Below are 19984 nucleotides of genomic sequence, written 5' to 3'. Positions count from 1 at the left end.
CTAGTGAAAACACCCCATGACATCCAACAGGTCAAAAAGTCAAAACAATGACCAGTACTCAATAGTACAAATAATGTTAACTCTTCCTGTATAATCCATCTGATGTAACACTGTTATTTGATGATTTCAGACACCCTTCTTTGCCAAAATGCTTTCAAATATGACATGAGAAACATAGACATAATTGAAACTGATATAACCTGCCTTTACACTGAGCACAATATCTTTATAAAGCTCCTATGTCCGCACATAACTCTCAATAACACTGAGCAGCTTTGAAGCAAAATGTTCCAGAAGTCAAAAATCCAATTCCTGTGTTTCTTTGATCTGTCACTTTTGTTTGCCTTAGAACCATTGTACTTAGAACAGATTGACTGCACCCCTGTTTTTTTTTTGTTTTGTTTTTTTTTAAATTCTTTATTTATTACAAGGAATGTAACCACAGGCATGTGAAAGTATTAAAAGATAATACAAAGTGCGGTAATACAGTATCACATATATGAACACTTAGAACATTAACATATAATAGCATTGAAAACATTTATATTAAAGAGAGCAGAAATGTTAATCAGTGCATGGTTTTCATAACTCGTAAGAGTTCCGTTGTTATAAATGCGTGAACATGTATGGAGTTACACCTTGTTGGTTTTTATTTTAGTAATATAAGAAGATATCGGACATCCCCTGCACACCTCTTAGGCCTATATACATCCCTTGCTTATTGGAGTATCGGGCCTAGGTTCTCGTCCAAAAAGCCTATGAACCCCAGTTCTATATATAAGACTATTTAGTTTATGTGATACCCTTGACTTCGTATCACTTGTGGTGCACCCCTGTTTTTATAACTTATTGACTGAGCCCAACCATAGAAACAGTCTTACAAATACTTTCCTTTTTAATTAAAAAAAAAGCACGTTTGTGCTACATTTGGAATCATTGTATTTTATAGATTAATGTAGCAAGATGTGCATCTGATTTTCCCATCCAAATATATACCATTCTCTGTTAACTGGTTGGATATTAAAGGATCACTATAGTGTCAGGAAAACAAAGCGGTTTTCCTGACACTATAGTGCCCTGAGGGTGCCCCCACACTTAGGGTCCGCCTCCCGTGATGCTTCAGCAGCTTACCTTATTCCAGCGCCGGGCTCCCTCGGTGCTGGTGACCTCTCCTCCCCCGCAAACGTCAGCTCCCCCATCCGACGTCAGCGGAGCCGAATGCGCATGCGCGGCGAAATGTGCCTCCAGCTTCGCAGATGCGCATCTAGTGGCTGTCCGGAAGACAGCCACTAGAGGCTTTAACCCCAAATGTAAACATAGCAGTTTCTCTGAAACTGCTATGTTTGCATCTGAAGGGTTAAAACCTGAGGGACCTGGCACCCTGACCACTTCATTGAGCTGAAGTGGTCTGGGTGACTATAGTGTCCCTTTAATATCTAAACGTCAAGTTGGACAGAGATATTTCAGTTTGCCGTATCCTTAGACTTTGTCTCTCTACAACGTAAAGGCTTCCAACTTCCAAGCAGTACTCAACTCTTAGACAGACACTTACATATCAATGGGAACAAAAGCACAGCATGTTTGTCATATAGTAATCTTGTTGAGAATGCCTGCTATGCTGTTTTGAAGAGAGAACTTTTTATTTTAATAATATTCATGGAAGCTCCTGCTCAGTTCAACATTATTGTTATCTCAGACATTTTTTAAACCCTAAATTACTTGTTCTTACTATGCTGAATTTAAAGGATCTCTGCCACTTTTTGGGGATAAATTCACTTTTTAAAGGACCACTATAGGCACCCAGACCACTTTAGCTCAATGAAGTGATCTGGGTGCCAGGTCCCTCTAGGGTTAACCCTGCCTGCTGTAAACATAGCAGTTTCAGAGAAATTGCTATGTTTACATATGAGTTAATCCAGCCTCTAGTGGCTGTTTCATTAACAGCCGCTAGAGGCGCTTCCACGCTTAGTGAGAAGACGCCAGCGTCCATAGAAAAGCATTGAGAATGCTTTCCTATGGACTGGCTGAATGCGCGCGCGGCTCCTGCCGCGCATGTGCATTCAGCCGATGACGTCGCTATGGAGGAGGAGAGGAGGAGGAGAGAGAGGTAGGTTTAACCCCTTCCACCCCCTAGAGCCCGGCAGGAGGGGGTCCTGAGGGTGGGGGCACCCTCAGGCACTATAGTGCCAGGAAAACAAGTAAGTTTTCCTGGCACTATAGTGGTCCTTTAAATAACAATGTCAATGGAAGGTGAACTGCTGAGATAGATACTTATATTGTATAATTGGTGCAGCTGTTAAAACCCCTTCAGCCACTTACCTTTCTCCAGTGCCGGGCTCCCTCGGCGCTGGGGAACTCTCCTCCTCCTGCCGACGTCAGTGTCAAATGCGCATGCATTCAAACCTCCCATAGGAAAGCATTACTCAATGCTTTCCCATAGACGTCAGCGTCTTCTCACTGTGATTTTCACAGTTAGAATCGCGAAAGCGGCCTCTAGTGGCTGTCAGTGAGACAGCCACTAGAGGCTGGATTAATCCTCAGTGAAACATAGCAGTTTCTCTGAAACTGCTATGTTTTCAGCTTCACGGTTAAAACTAGAGGGACCTGGCACCCAGACCACTTCATTGAGTTGAAGTGGTCAGGGTGCCTATAGTGGTCCTTTAAACTCTATAAATGCATGGAATATTCCTGTAGACTTAGGTCACAAGAAAAAGTGGCTCAGTAACCAATCAATCATCACACAAGGAAGTCAATCTACTTTGTATGTTGATACATATCTATATCATTCTTCATGGTTTATAGACTCAAGGCCGGGTAAATGAGTTCAGAACATATTATGCGATGCATATTGTCATAATGTGGGTATACAATACTGTTTGTACATTGGGATACACATGTTAAAATCTGCATAAAATGATACTACTTGGGACCAGTGTGTGCTATGATAGTTTTCCTGATTTACTGGAAATCTCCCTATCCAGGTTATACTGTGCAGTGATTGTAGATAGCAATATCTGGGTACTTTTTTAAAAAAATGAAGTAATTTGGATTGTAATACTCTGTTTTGGGCATTCTCTCATTCTCTGTTACAGTAGTAACGAAGGATCACATGAAATAATGCCAATGAAATTAACCAATTAGTATTTAAAAAGATGGACACAGAGACCCTAGCTAACTGAACATTTTGACTTAATTATTCATATTTTTGGATCCCGTTTTCTCTGCATTTTGGGATTGCTACATATTGTATATTTCATAATACTAAGTTGTGAGTAAAATGTGCTACAATGATCATTGCACAATGATTTTGTTATGCTATGTATTCTAGAAGACACATGAGCGATACAGTTACTGTGAACCAGGGAATTTTATAAAAAATACAAAATTAATGCGTAAAGGAACATTATATTCACAACACTATAGAGCCCTAGCCGCCATTTAAGGCATCTTCCCCTTCTCCTCCCCCAGGGGTTAATAGTTAACTCCTTGAGACTCAACTTGCCTTCTTTCTCTGTACGTGAGTGGTTCAGCTCCTTGGCTGAGATAATCAAGATTGATGATCTCAGCCAATCCAATGTATTTTCATAGAAAACCATTGGGATGCTAGTGTGCATGCACAGCCAAAGGACACACTGCACCAATCAGATTGTCTTTGTGAGACCATCTCATTGAAATAGTATTTACTATATGTAGGTTATCCCTATAATGTAAACATTGCCGTTCCTAAAAAACGACAGTAGTTTGAAGTAGTCTTCAAAGCATAAATGCATAAAAGGAAGTTGAAGAGGAATAGTAAATGCACAATAGGCTCACAAATGCATAGAAGACTTTTTAATTTACTACTACTCCACTTAGATATAAACTTAGTAGGGATCGACCGATATAGATTTTTTAGAGCCAATACAGGGAACGTTCAGGCCGATAGCTTACCGATATTTATTTTATTAAGTGGTAAATGCACAAAATATACATGCCAGTCAGATTTATTTTTAAGTTTTCAAGAATATTTATATGTGTGTGGAGTGGATGCAGTGGAGTATTTGATTAGTAAATGCAGTGTGTGTATTGCAATGTGTTTGTGTAGTGGAAGCAGCATGCTTGTTTGTGTAGTGGATGTAGTGGATGCAGTGTGGGTAGTGGCTGCAGTGTGTGTTTGTGTAGTGGATGCAATGTGGATAGTGGATTCAGTGTGTGTGTTTGTGTAGTGGATACAGTGTGTGTGTGTGTTTGTGTAGTGGATGCAGTGTGGGTAGTGGATTCAGTGTGTGTGTTTGTGTAGTGGATGCAGTGTGGGTAGTGGATTCAGTGTGTGTGTTTGTGTAGTGGATGCAGTGTGTTTGTGTGTAAATATGTGCGGTAGGAACTCACCTCCTCCCCACCCCTTACCTGTCTCTTAGTGCCCTCCCTTACCTGTCTTAGTGCCCCCCTCCCATTCCCCTGTTCTCCACCCCCTTCCCTGTCCCATAGTGTTCTTCACCCCCACTTCCCTGTCCCAAGTGGTCTCCCCCCTCCCCTGTCCCATAGTGTTCCTTACCACCACCCCACCTTACATAGTGTTCCTTTCCATCCCTCTCCCCCATAGTGTTCCTTATCACCCCTCTCCCCCATAGTTTTCCTTACCACCGCCACCCCTGTCCCATAGTGTTCTACCACCTCCATCCCATAGTGATCCTTAACACCCTTCCCATTGTGTCCCCCGGGACAGGGGGACCCTTAGGGTCCCTCTCTCTGCTCCCCTCGGACCCCGCTCCCCGGTGTGTCTCCTGGTAGCGTGGCCGAGCGGAGCAGTGCGCACCGCGGTACAGGAAATTCGGTCTCCTGTACCCGGCCGGACTGACAGGAAGTGCTCTTTCAGTGAGCACTTCCTTTAAGTCCGGCCGGGTACAGGAAACATAAGTTCCTGTACCATGGTGCGCACTGCTCCGCTCTGCCACGCTACACAGAGTGCCTGGCAGGAGGGAGCGCTGTGCACCTCCTGCCAGTCACTCCGATCTAGCGCCCCCCTGGGCCGGTGCACCCTACGTCAGCTGCTTGTGTCGCCTTATGGACGCGCCGGCCCACTCATTCATTATCGGTATTGCTGGTGATTATCGGCCGATACTGATACTTACAAAAAAAAATCGGAATATCGGCCGATAATATCGGCAAAACCGATAATCAGTCAATCCCTAAAATTTAGACTCAGACTTCATCCGTGGGATTTGCCTGTATAAATCTTATTGACCAGCAATCAGACAATAATGGACAAGTAACTATATTTTTTTATAGATGTTTTCAAAGCAGTTAGCTCAAACATTTGAATCTAACAGAACTGGCAGGGTATTATTCTGTCTATAGCCTGTCCCTGCAGGCTCAGCCATGTAAACGCTGCTTTTTCAAGAAAGGGCTGTGTTTACATTGCTGCCTAGTAACACCTCTAGTGGCAGTCACATAGATGTACACTAGCGGTACTTCCTAGTCCAGTGCTGCACTGTCTACAGCACCAACGTTCAGCATCTCCACATTCTGTGTGGATGCCCTGCACACTCCCCGTAGAGATGCATTGATTCAAAGCAGCTCTATAAGGAGATATTGATTGGCGCATTTTGGGTCTTGTGTAATGGGCAATTTTTTAATTCTAACAAATATATTTTGCAATATATGTTTTTGACCTGTCGAAAATGCTATCTTTGTTTTCCAAATCTTCACTGATATTTTGAAAGAGACACAGAGGTCTCTGTTTTTTGCTATTTTCAGCGATCTCTGTTTTTCTCTATTCTGAGTGTAAAGGGCTGATTCACAGGGTCACACAGTCTTCAGCTGACTGATTTGATTAAACTCTGATTTGGTGATTCTCTTGATAAAATGTCATAGCTGAAATCTTGGCTTCAAACCATGGCTTTAACACAAGCTGATTCATTTGAGGATGTATTTCTAACACCATGACAACCAGTTTGAAAAACAATCTGAGATCTACCAAGTATAGGTGGAGTCTCACTGTCTTTGCAACCAACATGAGCAAAGCTTCTGTTTAGCACTGCTCAAGTCCGCTGGAGTTTTACAAACAGTTTGGTTAATTTATGAGTTTAGGAAGCTAGCAATTCCTTAAAGGAACGTTCCATAAATATATTTAAAATAAATAAATAGATAGATAGAGAAAAAAATAAAGCTAGTTGAGAAGTCATTAAAAACTAGGCGCTGTGGGCAGTTACCTGCCTCTTGAGTTTAAATCCACGGAGATAAATTAACATGAAGTATCATTGATGATTGAGGTTCATCAAAGTTTGTTTAGAAAAGTCCTAATTTCTATTGGAATCATCAGTTTTATAAATTGAAAAAAGAAGACACACTCTCTGGGTGGGCAAGATATCTAATGATCTCTGCTGGAAGGGATGTTGGCACAGAGGATCTCACATCTGGATGTGGTGCAGATGATGGTTCATCACATAATTTTGGTGTAAAAAATAATCTATTGGAATCTGTCTTTCAGTGCCCCTTCAACCTTGTCCCTTAGTCTTTTCTCCAATCTCGCCCAATGGAGGGCTTTCTTAGGTAATCCCAAATGGTTTTTAATAGTTTCTCCCTGGCAGCCAGAAGGACAGTATTGACTAAGTGTTTGGGCATGGAGGATCCCTCCATTCATTAGGACATCGACAATAGGGCTCCTTCTCATGGTGGCCTCATCCTTTCCTTCTCTTTCATTCCTTCTTGCTCCTTCCTTTTCTATCACTTGTTTCATTTGATCAAATTTAGCCCTGAGTCTCACTCCTTGAAAACCAAAACTATAATCTTCCAGCTCTTCTTGCAACCTTTTGTTCCCCCTTGACGATGCTGGGAGCAGGGATATGAAGTCACTCCGGGCCCCAGGTTCACTAAACAGCAAGCGATGGAGCAGAGCAAGAAGAGCAGAAAAATGACAGCAGCCCCACTGGACAGCAGGGAAAGCTCTCCCAAAGGTAGGGAGGTTGGGTTGACATAAATTAAAATTAAACTAGAATGTAAGCGAATGTGTGTGTGTCTGCCTGTCAGTGAGTATGTGTGTGTGTGTGTGTGTGTCAGTGAGTTTGTGTGTCTATCTGTCAGTAAGTATGTGTGTGTGTGTCTGTCAGTGTGTGTCAAATCAGTTAGTGTGTGTGTGTCTGTCAGCGAGTGTATGTGTGTGTCTGTCAGTATGTGTTTTCTGTCTGTCAGTGAGTCTGGTCTGTGGGTCTGTGTGTGTGTGTGTTTGTGTGTGTATGAATGTCTGTCTTCTTTACTGGTAAATTTAAAGACACACTATATTGTCTTAAATGCAAACATGTTTTCCTGACACAAATTATTTAGGTGACTGACACCCCTCTGATTACACTGAAAAAGGTATTCCCGCTTCCATGGCTGAGATCATCAATCTTGCTTTCCTAAAGGAGGCTATCGCACATGTGCTGCTAAATGCCGTACCATATGAATCAGAATCTCCTCATACAGATGCAGTGAATCAATGCATCACTGTTGAACGATCAGCATCTTCATTCAGTTACTTTTTTTCAGCGACACAACAGAATTTATCAATCTGTTCTCCACTTTTTCAACAGAAAAGTGTTCAGTTTCACTTCCTTTTTATTTATTTTAATTTTATTTTTTTGCTACTTTACATTTGGCTGTTTTCTGAATTGGATATCTCAGAGAACACTGGTGGAATTTGCTATGAAAAAACATCAGTTTATAGATGACTTTTAGATCACCGTAAAATATATGATCAATATAATAATGGAACTTAACAGTCACATTTTCAGAAATCTTTTCTAAACTTACCCCATAGAGTAAGTTTTGAGATTTTATTTCTTAAAAGAACACTATAGTATCAAGAATACAAATGTGGTCTAATAGGTCTAAATAGCTGTTTAGGCCACTGGCCCCCCTTACCTGAAGTTAAATTTACTCATGTTTTCCAGCGCCAAGTGAGTTCAATCGCCACTGGCCCCGCCCACACAAATTTGATCTCAGCCAATCCAATGTTTTCTCACAGGAAAGCATTGGGAGGCTATCACAAATTCGCAGCAAAAAACACTCTGCAGCCTTGACCCAGGAAGCACTTCTAGTGGCCATTTGAGTGACTGCCACTGGAGGTGCCTCTTTTCTCTGAAAAGGCAGTGTTTACATTAAAATGCCAGCAAGAACAGGCTATAGAAACAAAAACCACTAAATTAAGTTGTAATTAATCTGGTGACTATATTCTCCCTATAAGCTTACAATGAAAGTGAGCATTGAAATTGTGATACAAGTTGCATATAAGTGCACTAATAAAACATATAGACACCAGGAAGCACTATATAAATCTAGATTCTCCCTACTACTTTAATTTGAGGGGTGTGAGTAGGGGTGTGGCCAGGGTCAACACCTCTATTATAAATTTTGAGACACCGACAATATGAAGCTCCTATAAAAGAGGGAGATTAGGATAGACAAGAGGGACAGAGGTATTTGAGCCCAAAATAGGGACTGATCCTCCTAAATAGGGACACTTAGAAGGTATGTATCACCTCAATAGGTATAAATTAATTGTAGAATGCATTACTATAGCGTACACTAGTTTTCTGTTACATATGTTATAAGAACTCACCATTAGCAAAAGTCTTCCCTCCGTTTACCTTTCTGCAATGTCATTTTAAAGACAAATACAGATTTAGACTTTTAACGAATTGGAATTTTTTTTAGTGCCACCAGTGGAAAGAATGTATCTGAATGTGGAAATGTTGATACGCTAAGAATGAACCATTTACATTTTCTGAATTAAGAAGTAGAGAGATTTTCAGTCACATACTCATCTTAATAAATGCATTTTGGAGTAAGTAACACAAGTAATGCCAAGCATGTGACTGTCACTTTAAAATACATTACAAAAAAAAAAAAAAACTCACTAAAATAAAAAAAGAAATAAAACTTAGCTAAAACAGAAAGCATGACTGCAATCGTGATTGGAATGTCTAACTTTCCAAACGTTGCTTACTCCATTTAAAGCCAAAGTAAGCATTGCAACTTCTAACTTTTTTGGCTGAAAATAAAATTAAGAAGACGTATATTTTCTTATCATTCAACATTTTTTTCACATGATATCAGTAACTGGTAAAACCACGTAATAGGTTTAAATAGAGAATTACAGTGAATCGAGTACGGAATCTGAAAAAAAATATGCCACAGAGCATTACTGTTCATAAAGAGAAGTTGAAGAATCTTTTCATCCTAATATTTTGCCGTTAGTTTTCAAATCCTATTTTTTTTTTTTTTTCCGTTTAAACTCACTCCAGAAAATAAACCCTTTGGCATTTGACTGACGATAAAATGACAACAAAAGAAATAATACAATAAAAAGTAAACATCTTACCTTTCGGGCTCAGGCAGAGAAAATAAGTAGCCCTTGTAAAAGAGTTTCTTTTTTTAAGTCCTTCTGTAAGCCTTTTTTCCCTGGCACTCTTCACATAGAGATGATGTGGGAGTATACATTAAGTTGTTTGTACTACAGCACTCCACCCCTCTTCCAAAGTTTGATGGAGACCAATACCCACCTAACCCACACCCCTCTGAACCACATGTCACAGATAACTATGCTGAAACATATTAATCACCCCTCCTCCCCTTTATCCTTCCCCTTTTTTAAGGGCAGCTGTCTTGCACTAACATCTACTTCTTTGCCTGACAGATGCTTTTGGTTAAGTTAAGATCCTACACAGTTAAGTGAAACAAGGCAGTGAAAAGCTTGCGATAAAAAAAATCACAAATTTACAAGCTGTGTGGCTTTGTGAATTTGAGATCTATTTAGAGATTATTACAAGTATCCCTCCTCTTTGCAGAACGAAACATTCTTTAAGCTCTTTTACAATGTGCGTTTTTAAAAAAATGGTATAACTTCAAAATATAAATGTTGCCACTCTTTTTTTTTTATGATAACATGCATTCCTCAAGTGCAAAAAGATAAAAATAAAAACAAAACAATAGTTGACGATATACATGAGTTAATTGTAACATAACAGATGGGTCCCCTGTGGGTGAACCTTTAGGCTTCTGTTTAGATCCCCTTACTTGTCCCCGTGGGGTCCCTCACTTTCCCGCTCTTGCGCATGCGCCGTCTCTATCCAGCTTCTCACGTGATGTCTCCCTTAATCTACGTGTTGTTCATATGTGCGCAGCGTCCAAATACCTGCCATGCGTCCCTCCCCACTCGCCTCCATTCCCTTATGTGTCCCTCTTATGTTCAGGCCTCATGACTGTCGCCCTGTGCACCCTCTATTTGTAATCGGCGGGGTATGACCTTGGGCATTCTCCAGGTGGTCATGTTGAAAAGGAAAGGGGTCTGTGGTGGCTTTAGTGCCAAAGCTTGGGTCTGGTCTCTTTTTGTCAACTAGTGTCGGCATGAGATGAAATCGTCTGTCCCAGATCTATTTCTCTCACCTCCACTCTTGTATCTCGCTAGGAGGCTGTACTGATTTAACGAATAACAATGTCTCGAACTTGTTATAGCATGCTAGCAGCTCATGTGGAGTTAAAAATAAACAACTTGGTATAACACGCTAGCAGCTCATGTGGAGTTAAGAATAAACAACTTGGTATAACAAGCTAGCAGCTCATATGGAGTAAAAGTTGCCTCTATAAGTGGCAGCTACGAGAGTAAACAGTAGGCACAGCTGTAAAAAATATCAACTGAAGGGTCAAAATAAAGAGTTAACATTAAAAGAAACAGACTTGTGCTATAAAAATGGCCTTAAGTCTCGTTTGGGCCTCTGCTTAGTCCTGCCAGGCATCTTATTTGTGATCTCCCCTCAGGGCTACCTGACCAATGGAGGGTACTGTTGTGATGGTCTCCGCTCCGCCGCCGTGCCAGAGTTTTCTCCCCTCTCGGGGGTGTGTTTCTCTGTGTTTAGAGACCGGCTCGTTCTGAGTGTAGCGGGCATCACCTGTGGCAATTGGAGCTTCTGTAGAAAGTCTGCGGGGTCTTCCGTTGCAGACAGCGACAGCACTGCGTCTCCACGTGGTACCACCAGGGTACCTGACGCGCCCCACCGGTACTTGACTCCGTGGTCTCTGAGTAATTTAGTGACCCGCATGAATCTGTGTCTCTCCAGCAGGACAGCGAATGGTATTTCATTGTAGATTCTCACTTGACAATGATCCACCGTGGTGAAGTGTGTGCTCTGTGAGCAGGTCAGAATTGCTGCTTATACTGCTATTCCCCGAGTGACAGCAATAATGTCCCTGAGAGCGTCCACAGGGGCTGTTGCAGCTTTTTGAATCCTGAATGCGGAGGCTATGGGCGGCAGCCTTCCTTCTCCCCTCACCTCCATCACAGTGGCCAATTTATTGGCCATCTCCATCACTGTCTCAGGTCCCACTGTTTCATGCGTATGTTTTACACAGTATGCGTATGTTTTTATTTTGATGCCTGGCTTCCATGGTAGTGACGGTGCGGGTGAGTCGCTGGAGCTGCTGGGAGAGATCCTCTACGTTGGCTCAGGTCTCTGTGAGGATGTTATCTCTTTCCTCCTCTCGGGTCTCAACAGCTCCCATGCGAGATATGATGCCGCTCATTTCCCTGCACACCACGTCCAGGTCCTTCTTCCAGACCCCACGGAGCTTGAGCAGAAGCTTTTTAATATCCCCTTTGGTAGAGGGTGATGTGTCCGAGTCGGAGTCATCTCTCCGGTATAACCCTTGTGTTGTTGCCAGTTCCTCTTCATCTGGAGATACCTCTGACTCACTGGAGCCTCGATGCCTGCCAGGAGCCATCTTGGGCTGTGTTGGCTGCCTATCGAATGACTACCTAATATTGTGCAGTTTAGAAGCCTCATAAGCCATCAGTTTTTTATGTTTGCACCCCATCTCTCTTTTGGGGGGTTCAGGGTCACCAATATCCCAGTTGTAGAGTTAGGTTGCAGGTTTTTCGTGTTTTTTTGTGTGCTTTTGGAGTGTTTAACAGGAGCTCCATGTAAACACATCTGCTTAGATGCTTAGCTAGCCACGCCCCCAAATGTTGGCACTCTTTAACAATTCATCAACAAAGTTACACTTTTTTTAACCTAGGGCAGAGGAGGGGTGCAAGTTGAAAGATACACACTCATCAAACACATACATTCTGTTTTTTGACAGTATATACAGTGGAGGCACGCTTATTTTAATTTTAGAAGTAAAGGTGTGAGAAGTAAGTGAAATATGTAAACATTTCAAAAGAATGTACTCCTGATCCAATTATAGCTTTGAATTCCGTACTTCCAGGATATTTCAGGGAACCAAAATTATATATAGCCACTTTGTCACCGTAAATATATTTAAGAAAACATTCAGTATAGAATTATAAAATGGAATGTGGATTTTCTGTAAAGCTGGAAGCAAAGCTCAATTTCTTGGTTTCGGCAAACGTCCCCATTTCCGGAGCACTGGCATATTGCCCAGAACAATTCGGCAGCATCGTAAAAATAAAGAGGAAGGATCACTTATTCTAAAGTCAAAGTAGAAAAAAAAGACATATTGTGTACACATGCGTTCTGGATGAATAAAAAAATAAAAATAATAAAAGACTCTCACTGCTAGAACACGCATAATTAAAAAATGACTACATCCATGTAGCCTTGGCAGGAAAAGTAAAGACTTTAAAAAAACAGACTTCAATGGATCGCTAAATCTCCTTTTTTGTACCGCATCCACAAGATGGTTATTACACAACCTGTTGGAAACATATTTTTACCAGCACAGGTTTAATGGACATTGGTCTTGCCCCATAAGAGGGCAGATATTTTCTATCAAGTTCCTATTAGTTCAGGTTCATCGGCACTAATAGTATTGGCTACTCCCAGGGCTGGTGCAAGGATTTTTGCCGCCCAAGGCAAAATAAAGATTTGCCGCCCATCCCCCCTCCCTTAGCGGTCTCTCCTCACCCCCCTCCCCTAGTGGTCTCTCCACCACCCCCTCCCTCCTTTAGTGGTCTCTCCCTCCCCCACGTTCTCCTCAACCCCCCCTCCCTGTGTTCTCATCTCCCCCCGTGTTCTACTCTTCTTCTCCCCCGTGTTCTCCTCTTATTCCCCCCTCCCTGTGTTCTCCACTTCTTCCCCCCTCCCTGTGTTCTCCTCTTCTTCTCCCCCCGTCCCTGTAATCTCTTCTTCTCCCCCTGTAATCTTCTCTTCTTCCCCCCCCATAATCTTCTCCCTCCCCCGTGTAATTTTATTTTCTTCTCCCCCCTTCCCTCCCTGTAATCTCTTCTCTTCACCCCGAATCTTCTCTTCTTCTCCCCCCTCCCTGTAATCTTCTCTTCTTCTCCCCCTCCCTCCAATCTTCTCCACTCCCCTCCTCATTCCCTGTAATCTTCTCTTTTTCTCCCTCCAATCTTCTTCACTCCCCCCTCCCTCCCTGTAATATTCTTCCCCCTGCCTCCCTGTAATATTCTTCCCCCTCCCTCCCTGTAATATTTCCCCCCCTTCCTCCCTCCTTGTAATATTCTTCCCCCTCCCTCCATGTAATACTCTTCCCCCTCCCTCCCTGTAATATTCTTCCCCCCTCCCTCCCTGTAATACTCTCCCTCCCTGTAATATTCTCCCCCCTCCCTCCCTGTAATACTCTCCCCCCTCCCTCCCTGTAATACTCTCCCCCTCCCTCCCTGTAATATTCTCCCCCTCCCTCCCTCCCTCCCTGTAATACTCTCCCCCTCCCTCCCTCCTTGTAATACTCCCCCCTCCCTCTAATATTCTCCCCCCTCCCTCCCTCCCTGTAATATTCTCCCCCTCCCTCTAATATTCTCCCCCCTCCCTCCCTCCCTCCCTGTAATACTCTCACTCCCTCCCTCCCTGTAAAACTCTCCCCCCTCTAATATTCTCCCCCCTCCCTCCCTGTAATACTCTCCCCCTCCCTCCCTGTAATATTCTCCCCCTCCCTCCCTCCCTCCCTGTAATACTCTCCCCCCTCCCTCCTTGTAATACTCCCCCCTCCCTCTAATATTCTCCCCCCTCCCTCCCTGTAATACTCTCCCCCCTGTAATATTCTCCCCCCTCCCTCCCTCCCTGTAATACTCTCACTCCCTCCCTCCCTGTAAAACTCTCCCCCCTCTAATATTCTCCCCCCTCCCTCCCTGTAATACTCCCCCCTCCCTCCCTGTAATATTCTCCCTCCCTCCCTCCCTGTAATACTCCCCCCTCCCTGTAATATTCTCCCCCTCCCTGTAATACTCTCCCCCCTCCCTCCCTGTAATACTCTACCCCCCCTCCCTCCCTGTAATATTCTCCCCCCTCCCTCCCTGTAATACTCTCCCCCTCCCTGTAATATTCTCCCCCCTCCCTCCCTCCCTGTAATACTCCCCCCTCCCTGTAATATTCTCCCCCCTCCCTCCCTGTAATACTCTCCCCCATCCCTCCCTGTAATATTCTCCCCCCTCCCTCCCTGTAATACTCTCCCCCATCCCTCCCTGTAATATTCTCCCCCCTCCCGCGGCTGCCTAGTTCGCCTTATAGGAAGCGCCGGCCCTGGCTACTCCAGAGGGAAGCCCTTAGTAGAATGTGTGGTCCAGATGGGCATCCAGAAACTAAGATTCAGTCAAACAAGTGAGTGGTTTCTAGAAGAAATTACAAGTTCCAAAAAAGCTAAATCAGTTGTCCAGAGCAAGTCCAGAGGTCTCGATACAGTATGAGATTCCAGCAGTTGCCAAGCCACTGATCCATGTAAGCTGCCATTATCCCAGAAGGAGATTCCATTAACCTTTTCTAGACTGAGAGCATTATTCACTAAAGAGAGAATTTAAAGTGAATTTCAAATTTAAGACCAGTAAAACTGAATAGAAATCATAGCTGACTTAGAGAATGTTTCCAATTTGACTATTTTAAACTTCACGTTGAATTCTCACTTTAGTGACTAACCGTGTTAAAGTCAGTGAATGGCCACTTCAATTGGATATATATTGCACAATTCTAAGTACATCAAGAGCATCAACATTCCATGCATGCCAGCTATGCACTTCAGTGTTCTAGAGAGGTACATTCTGTGGCAAGAAGGATTACCTTTGGAGGGAGCACAAGCTGTTGGATGGCCTATACAGTTTTGCTATATTACTCTTATTATACTTTTTAATATCAATGAAAGATTGTGTACTGGATGTAGACAGAATATTTTCATACATATAATGAAGAGGCATTATAATCTGCCCTGTATAATATTCTTTATTTTAAAGGCACTCCAGGCACCAAAATAACTTTATCTAAATGAATCTAAATAGCCCTGCCAGGGATGTGGTTCAAAACATTGTTATGAATTATGTACTTTAACACGCTATATTGCGATGATACTGAACATTCTTTAATAATAATAATGATAACAATATTGTATTATATAATCAGGAGTGACACTGTCACGGAAGATCCCGTGCCACAGCCTGCTAGAAAGGCATAACAACTAGCCTCCTGCCCGCAGACTATGGGCCTGGTCACAGACTTGAAAATGATATATAGGATATGGGGGTACATTGTGTTAATGTTGCGTTATTATGTAAAATGGTTAGCTGGATGAAAGCTATTGTGTTAATTGTATCATGTAAAAGCTATTGGGCTATGTGTCTTGGTGTCCAGCAGGAGATTAACTTTACTTTTGCCTAGGGCGGCAAAAATCCTTGCACCGGGTCTGGCTGTAGCTGAATCCAGGAGTAGCGGAGGATTAGAGAAGCGGTGACCCAGGGGCACTAAGAGACTCTGGAACCCGTGACAGACACATTGAGTGTTTATGTTCACAAGTTTGTTCTGGGGTATTGATGTAATTATAAAACCTCAGTCAACACTTACCTGGCTGGAGCAGTAGGAGTTAAAGGTGTGTCGGTACTTCTTAAGGGGAACCTCGCCAAAAATGCATTATAATATACATGTAATAGTTTACAGTTTATTTTGTAAACCAGAAAGGATGTGCATTAGCAGCACAGGCTGGGGAGTTTACATAGCACCCATAGGGCACTGGCTGTGGGACTGCTTTACCTTGCCAATGAGTTCTTCGGCATAGAGTATTTGCTAGAACAAGGTAAAGATAGAGTTAAATGCTCCTTAAAAAGAGCATATGGTATGGCTTTGGGTTCTATAAGACAAATTAGTACATCAAACATGTTGAAAAGTCTACCTGCACCTTAGGGTGGTTTTAATTTTCTCTTCTATAGGGTTAGGTGAAATCCTACATTTCCAGTTTTGACTCGAGCACATTTACCTTTTATTGTTTTTATTCCCTCTCAATCTGTCGCTTTCCTTTGGTAGCTTCAGAATTTTTTATTTATGTTGAAAGGTCTCTTTAAACTCACTAACAGGATTGGTAACTAAAGTGAAAAGTATCAGGAATTCTAAATTAATTCAAAACTAATAAAAAATGCCATAGTAGCAGAACTGGACGCATAGCTGACTGGAATAATATTTTCAGCTTGGCTTTTTTGGTTTAGCCTTAAAGGGACACTATAGGCATCAAAACATGTATTTCTGACCCTATAGTTTTAAAATTACTATCTAGCCCACCTTGGGCCCCCTATCTCTCCTAAATATAGTAAAATCTTACCTTATTTCCAGTCTGCCAGTGCTGGCTCCGCCCCAATCTGCCTCCTGTGCTGACATCATCAGAAGTGATGATCTCAGCCAATCACAAGGTTACAGGCCAGGGGATGAAGCCAAATGCCCCCCCTTCCCCCCCCCCCCCCCCCCCCCGGGTCAATCAGCATCTCCTCATAGAGATGCATTGAATCAATGCATCTCTATAGGGAAAGTTCAGTATGAGGAAAGTTCAGTGTCTCCATGTGGCCACTGGAGGAGTGGCCACTGGAGGATTCCCTAGGGAACAATGTTTCTGAAAAGTGTTCATAACAAAATGCCTGCAGGGACTGACTATACTCACCAGAATAACTACATTAAGCTGTAATTGTTCTGGTGACTTTAGTGTCCATTTAATGAAGTAGTTTTGGTGTCCCTGCAGTCTCACCCAATTCTCTGCCATTTAGGAGTTAAAGGATCACTATAGTGTCAGGAAAACAAACCCGTTTCCTGACACTATAGTGCCCTAAGGGTGCCCCCACCCTCAGGGTCCCCCTCCCTTGGAGCTGAAGGGGTTAAAACACCTTCAGCTACTTACCTTAATCCAGCGCCGGTCGGCACTGGTGACCTCTCCTCCCCCACCGACGTTTCGCGCGCGCATTTAAACAGTTCGTAGGAAAGCATTTCTTAATGCTTTCCTATGGACGTTCTGCACGTTGGACGCAAATTTCGCATCCAGCGTCGCAGATGCACCTCTAGCGGCTATCAGAAAGACAGCCACTAGAGGTTGGATTAACCTTGCTATGTAAACATAGCAGTTTCTCTAAAACCTGAGGGACCTGGCACCCAGACCACTTCATTGAGCTGAAGTGGTCTGGGTGACTGTAGTGTCCCTTTAAATCACTCTGTTTATAGTGCAGTGGTCACACCTCCCTGCATGTGACTTGCACCACCTTCCTAAACACTTATTGTAGAGAGAGAGATCCAATACTTAAACTCCATTTATGGCACATTCTGTTTAATTTAGAATGTCTTATCTCCTGCTCTGTTAATAGCCTTCTAGTCTGTGCAGGAGTCTCCTGTGTGTGTGTATAAAGTTCAATTTACAGAACAGGGGATAAAAACTTCAAAAACATCTGAATGAAACTGGAACCATTTTTTCATGCAAGGTGAGTCACAGCCAGAGGAGGTGTAGCCAGGGCTGCATAATTGAGCAGTGAGACTGCAGTGAGCATGATCTATATACTCTAAAACTGCTTCATTAAGCTAAACTTGTTTTGATGCCTATCGCATCCCTTTAACTTTGAAATTCACATTTAGAGTTATTAAATAAACCTGTGAAGAGTTTTTCTTATATGCCTTGGTAATTTTTTAAGCAAATCAAGGTTGTTAATTCATGTTAGGATACGATTTCTGCATGACCAGTCCAAAAATCATCTCAATCTCTAAGGCAAATTGAATATTTTTGTAGCTTGAGTCGCTTTGCTTCTTTTTCAGCAAAACTGGCTCAGTCTAGAACTGAAGATAAACACTTCAGCTGCTACAGGAAATCAAATAGGATGTAATAGACTAGAATCTAGATAATGAAGGAAGTTATAGTGCAGTTTCCAAGTGAGAGCTTTAGTTGTTTTTTACTAACCTAAAAGACTTACAAAGGAGCTCAGAATACTTGATGCAGAAATTTAGTCCACTGACTATGTAAATTAACATGTTTTTCATTAGACAATATATATCACAGTGGAACAGTTAATAATTAAAATGTATAGCCTCTGGGTACCAGGTAGCATAGTCTACTACGGTAAGAATATATTTCTTACCGGAGGCACTAGGCTTAGCTAAGGGCCCCACAATGTCCATGGCTACCCGCAGGGCCGGCCTTAGGGGTGTGCGAGCTGTGCGGCCGCACAGGGTGCCATGGCAACAGGGGCGCCGGGCGGCCAACACAGCTCGCAGGCCAGCCGAGCTATGTATTTCAAGTGAAGAGTCAAATTATGAGTAGAGAGCCGCGGCCAGGAATCCACTTCTGTATGGAGTGTGGAGGAGGAGCGTGGGGGCGTGACGTCGACATGCTCTGTCATCAGAGGGAGCCGCGGAAGGATCCAATTCAGTGAGTGAAGGCGGCGCCTGGTGCTCTTCAATCGGCGGAGACAGCTCAGTCCAGGGAGCAGCAGCCTTTACTGTGAGTGACCTTTTTTTTTTTTTCTTTTTTATTAAATAGGTTTTGTTGAAGGGGTGCAGGAATTTAATTAAGGGGGGCAGGGGATTGATGAAGGGGTGGCATGGATTGGATTACTTGGCAGGGGATTTATTAAGGGGGCTGATAAAGGGCGGCAGGAAATTGAAAAGGGGGGCATGGGGCTGATTAAAGAGGGCAGGTGGCTGATAAAAGAGTGGGAGGGGATTGATGAGGAGATCAGGGGGCTGATGAAATGGGGGCAGATGGCTGATAAAGGGGTGGGAGGGAATTGATGAGGGGGCAGAGGACTGATGAAGGGGTGGCCAGGGGCTGGATTAATTGGCAGGGGATGTATTAAGGGGGCTGATGAAGGGGAGCAGGGGATTGAAAAGGGGGGCATGGGACTGATTAAAGGGGGGCAGGTGGGTGGTAAAGGGGGGGGAGGGGATTGATGAGGGGGTCAGGGGGCTAATGAATGGGGGCAGAGGGCTGATAAAGGGGTAGGAGGGGATTGATGAGGGGGTCAGGGGGCTAATGAATGGGGGCAGAGGGCTGATAAAGGGGTAGGAGGGGATTGATGAGGGGGTCAGGGGGCTAATGAATGGGGCAGAGGGCTGATAAAGGGGTAGGAGGGGATTGATGAGGTGGTCAGGGGGCTGATGAATGGGGCAGAGGGCTGATAAAAGGGGGGGAGGGGATTCATGAGGGGGTCAGGGGGCTGATGAATAGGGGCAGAGGGCTGAGAAAAGGGTGGGAGGGAATTGATGAGAGGGGCAGGGGACTGATGAAGGGGTGGCAGGATTTGATAAAGGGATGGCCAGGGCATTGATGAAGGGGAAGGGGTGGCCAGGAGTTTGATGAAGGGATGGCCAGGGCATTGATGAGGGGGAAGGGGTGGCCAGGAGTTTGATGAAGGGATGGCCAGGGCATTGATGAAGGGGAAGGCGTGGCCAGGAGTTTGATGAAGTGGTGGCCAGGGGCTTGGTGAAGATCTGGCCAGGGGTTTTGGGGGGGGGGCGCCACGAGATTGTTTCGCACAGGGTGCCTGAACACCTAAGGCCGGCCCTGGCTACCCGGCTAAAGGGCTCCTCTATGATGGGCATGGACTGTAACCGAGCCCTTCTTCCCTACTCACCTGAAAGTATCTATCTCGGAAACTCCGGGCCAGAAGAAGTTATGAGTGAACTTTTGTAAGGTCTGGCGATTGCTGAGATGTCCTGTCAGGAAGATGTAGTGCCAAATCCGCAGAAGCTCCAGACGGTATCTCTGTGGGACTACCAGCTGACACTTCAGCATAGGGGGCGACCCGTGAGTAACTTTCTCAGTCATT

At 43.7% G+C, this 19984-nt stretch overlaps 1 protein-coding gene across 2 annotated transcripts in view; it reads right to left on the bottom strand.

Moving 5' to 3' along the window:
• Positions 1 to 9502, bottom strand: part of EMP3 (epithelial membrane protein 3 (MAM blood group)) — a 90180-nt gene extending 80678 nt beyond the window's left edge. The window contains exon 1 of one of the 2 annotated variants that reach the window (XM_063437088.1): positions 9341 to 9502. The gene's annotated coding sequence lies outside the window, so the exon portion shown is untranslated. The remainder of the gene's footprint in view (positions 1 to 9340) is intronic. The other variant, XM_063437089.1, reaches the window with a different exon arrangement.
• Positions 9503 to 19984: the final 10482 nt, after the last annotated feature.

The sequence above is a fragment of the Pelobates fuscus genome, chromosome 11 (assembly GCF_036172605.1).
Source record: "Pelobates fuscus isolate aPelFus1 chromosome 11, aPelFus1.pri, whole genome shotgun sequence".
In the NCBI taxonomy this organism is placed as follows: Eukaryota; Metazoa; Chordata; class Amphibia; order Anura; family Pelobatidae; genus Pelobates; species Pelobates fuscus.
This window is presented reverse-complemented; position numbering and strand designations above follow the sequence as displayed.